Here is a 4,824-nt window from a genome sequence, read left to right on the forward strand (position 1 = left end):
AACATTTCTCCTTACCTGTAGGGGAGATAGTTTATTTGTAATAGCGGGGTCATTAATAATTCCAACAGCTTTGATTTGAATTTTGTTTAGATGCATTTTTCCAACCTTCCCATATCACTCCACAAGGGTGGACATTTTATAGGGGAAAGTGAAAGGAGAAAAAGAGAAAAAGTAGTAGTAGTAGTAGTAGTTGCAACCCCAGGCTCATCTCACAGTGTGAATTCAGCGGACTGCAGAATGAAGTTGCCACATTCCTGCAGCCCACCATCCTCCTTTTGGAGAGACAGAATGGATTTGGGTGAAACTGATATAACTGGGCAGCTCCACCACCTAGTTATATTGGTGCCATCAATGATTCGTCCCTCCAGACCGCGCCAACGGTCTGATAGGATTAAACTGATGAGAAAATTTTGAGTTACACGGCACTAGTTTCAGCGCTAGAGAGGAAGAGGGAAGGAGAGTGTGTAACCTGGGTGAAAGAGTGAAAGAATAACAAAACGAGCAATGCTGAGAAAGAGAGTGAACAGGCGAAAGAAAATGAGTGAGTCAACCAATGCATGAGTTAATGATAGGGATAACGAATGGATGGGACATGGTGGGCATGTGTTAATGAGCGAGTTAATGAATAACTGAATTTCTTCACTCGAGAATACCTACCTTGTTCTCTCTCTCTCTCTCTCTCTCTCTCTCTCTCTCTCTCTCTCAGACAGTTCCAAGAGCTTTTCAGTGACTTCCATTTCCATTTATTTTTCTTTGAATCCTAATGTCTGCTTTTACCTCCTTTTTACGTCAAGATTACAGAGAGAGAGAGAGAGAGAGTAGATCCTTACACATACATATGCCATACTTAAAAATATAGTATTTTACTGCTCTCAGTATTTTCCCATTTTTCATATGTATATAACCTGGGATAGTAATAAACAGTCCAATTCTTGAGGTGCAGCTTCCCCCCCCCTCTCTCTCTCAACCCCCCCCCCCACACACAAACACACTCATCTCATTACGTCACACATTCACAGGCTCAATACTCCCGCCCCCCCCTCCCTCCCTCTCTCTCTCTCTCTCTCTCTCTCTCTCTCACACACACACACACACACACACACACACACACACATACACACACACACACACACACACACACACACACACACACACACATTTAATGTATTATATTACTTCGCACACATTCGAACCGGCATAAGCATTTTCTCTCTTTAAAGTAAGCCAAATTTTACAGAAAAAATAAAATCACATTTCTCTGCACCTTGAAAGAAAAAAACAAAACAATAAAGATGAAAATGGTTTGGCTGTGGTTTTTGTTGTTTTGGTTACTTTATCTAATTGAGGTTTACTGCTTATGTGGTTAAGAGAGAGAGAGAGAGAGAGAGAGAGAGAGAGAGAGAGAATTAACTGTACAGACGTTGCCAGGAAGAAGTTAGGAATAAATCGGACAAACTAAGTAGCACAGAACTCATTATCATTATTATTATTATTAGATTAGATTATCATACTTATTATTATCATTATTATTTTTCTTATTATTACCATCACCAATCTCATTATAATTATTAAAAACTCACAGGTTTTTGTGACTCAGTAGCCCAGTTGGTTTGTGACGTTAGGTGGAACAGAACATAAGTATTTTCCCTACAACGAGGTGATTAATTGTGACAACGACGACATGTGTGTGTGTGTGTGTGTGTGTGTGTGTGTGTGTGTGTGTGTGTTGCTCAATAGAATAGAATCGTCTGGCGTTAGTTAGGATGGCAGACATGTCCTGATCATAAAACGGTTTTATGAGACAGTTAAAACTCATACTACTGTCTCAAATACCTCGCGTTAACTACTAACCATAATAACGGAAATGCCCCGATAGCAGAAGAGTAAATCCCCTTCCCCACTCAATATTAGCACACACGAATACTCATAACTTGTACTATAAAATAATAGGAACCTCAAAATTTTTAATTTTAATCGTGATACTAACAAGTTCTAGATGGCATTATTATATATAGAGTAGAACTGAAGAATCAACGGTACTTCTTTTGAGGTCAGGAGTAACTATACTGTTTTTACTCCCTCGTTGCCTAAAACTTATTTTTCTTACCATTTCTCTTGCTCGAATTCAGTGTTGTAGCAATAAATTTAAATCAAGTATGATGCTAGTCACGAAGGAGTGATATGGAAAGGACGTTTAGCCTTACTACTGCCTTTTTCTACTACTGAGTTACGTAAAAAAGGTACGAATTGACGAAAATCTGGGTCGTTATGTTAAAGGATTATAGAATGGAACTCACGGTTTTATGATATTTAGGCGCTCTGTTTATCAGGCAGGAAGAAGTCTCCTTGGTTACTAAAGCCTGTCTCTTTTCATCTAACAAAACTGAATTACTCCTACAACCTGAACAGCCTAGTAAGTCGTGGTTGCATGACATTCGATGACCCTTAGTTATGAGGTAGGAAAGAATCTCCTTGGTTACTGTTTTCTGCTCTTTCAGCTCATGTACATCGTTTATATTTAACTTAGGCTACAACCAGATAATTTTATTCTATCTACGGGAGTCATCTATAGCGCGTTTACTCAAAGCTAACAAAGATCCCTAATTTCTTACAGCTCAGTTGGTGGCCAGGTGTAGTTAGATTGGAGGATTGATTTGACTAATTACCAAGGAGACTCATTTCTACCTCATAAATAATGGTCGCTGAATTTCATGCAACCACGACTTAGTATTCAAGTTGTGGTAGCTGTCCAGTTCTGTCAGATGAATTCAAATCGACTTTATTAAAAAATCATCTCGTCAATCCAAAGGAGTAATATTTACTTCGCTTTTGATGTCACCAAATGGGTCCTGAGGAGGGAAGCCTTCGCTAGGTGGCACCAACATAACTGGGAGGTGGAATTGCCTGGTTATACGAACGTGTCTCAATTCCCGTCCTATTCCCCGAAAAGAGGGTGGTAAGCTACAGAAGAGTAATTTCGGCATGCAGTCCATAGGGTTTGCATTCAGATGAGACTGGGATGCAGTTACTGCTACTACTGCTGCTGTTGCTACAAAAACAACAACAACAACAACAACAATTACTACTACTACTACTACTACTGATGATGATGATGAACTACACAAAGTGTTTAGTATTAGTACTTCTAGTAATAGTAGTTGTAGTAGTTGCAGTTGCAACCCCAGGCCCATTTGAACGTGAACCTGGTGGACTGTAGGATGAAGTTGCCACCTCCCTGAAGCCGACCATCCTCCTTTTGGGGTGACAGGGAGGGAGTTTAGGGAAATTGGAATACCTGGGCAGCTCCACCACCCAGTTTTATTGGTGCCACCACATGAAGGTGTCCCTCCACACCATTCAGAGAAGGTGAATGATTGGGCAAGAGAAAATGGGTAAGTGAGTCAGCCAACGAATAAGTGAATGACATAAGGAATGAGTGGGACATGGTGAGTATATGAGAGAGTGAGAGTGAATGTGTAAATGAATTTCTTCACTCGAGGATACCCACCTTGATATTCTCTCTCTCTCTCTCTCTCTCTCTCTCTCTCTCTCTCTCTCTCTCTCTCTCTCTCTCTCTCCGGTAAAGAGAAGACAAAATGAATACCAGTCAGAGAGGGAGAGAGAGGGAAGGGTTGGGCTTCGTTTTACAAAATTGTTTCAGGTAAAAGAAAGGCTGAAAGGCCATCAATCACTAGTTCATTTTTTTATTTACCTCCCTCGCTCAGTTTTCTTCCTCCTCTGTCTTTCACTTGCTTTGTCTCTCCCTTCCCTCCCCTTCCTCACTTTTTCTTACATCTCTGCTTCACTCGGTATAAACTCCATCAGTGCCTCTCTCTCTCTCTCTCTCTCTGCTAAAAATTGGTCTTATGTTAAACACAAATAAAACTCAATGTATTTTCATATGAACATGTCAACTCATCTTAAAAACACCAAACTCCACAGTTATACATTTTCACGACAGCACAATCCAGCCCTCAACACACGCAAAACATCTCGGATCTACATCGACCGCTATATGACTAACGATAAACAAAAATGATGTAATAATAAAAGGGATGGGCGTATTGATGTTTTTAAATAGAATAAAAAATTAGTTGGTAGGGCAACTCACCTAACAATTGTACAGTCTCTAGTACTAAGTATCCTAAATTACTGCAACATAATACGGGGTACCACAAATTGCTCCCTCGCAGCCAAGATACAAAAGCTATAGAACTTCTCCATAAAGGTCGCAGATGGAAGAGAAAGGGAGTTCGATCATGTAACTCCGATTTCCAATGAATATAAATGGCTAAATATAAAGAAACAAATCACCCTGAATCAAACTATTACTACATTTAAACGAGTAACCAACCAACGCCCCAACGACAAGCCATCTCTGACATCTGGACATAGTATGACCAACAGCATTACTAAACAGAAAGGTATGATGGATACTAGCAGGGAGATAGGTAAAAAGATAGATACAGAAATACTAAAAGATAAAGAGATAAGTATATATAAAGACTGATAAACAGACACACAAATATCAATAAACAGATGGATGGATAAATGGATAGATAGACAGCCAGACAGACTGACTGATTCATAGATAGAAGGATACACATCAGGATGGACTGATAGAGACGGAAAGATAGATTAAAAAGTAGTCAGACAGACAGATAGACAAGTAAATATATATAAACAGATAAAAATCCATCCATCTATTACCAGACGCCTTAATCCCGGAAGGGGTTGCCACAAAAAAATCGCCTCCATGTCGCCCTGTCCCCCGTCATTTCACTGCCCTGCTCCCAGCTCACACACCTCCTTTGACATACACAG

The sequence above is a fragment of the Coenobita brevimanus genome, chromosome 59 (genome assembly GCF_032717465.1).
Source record: "Coenobita brevimanus isolate Jiangsu-jjx chromosome 59, ASM3271746v2, whole genome shotgun sequence".
Taxonomy (NCBI): Eukaryota; Metazoa; Arthropoda; class Malacostraca; order Decapoda; family Coenobitidae; genus Coenobita; species Coenobita brevimanus.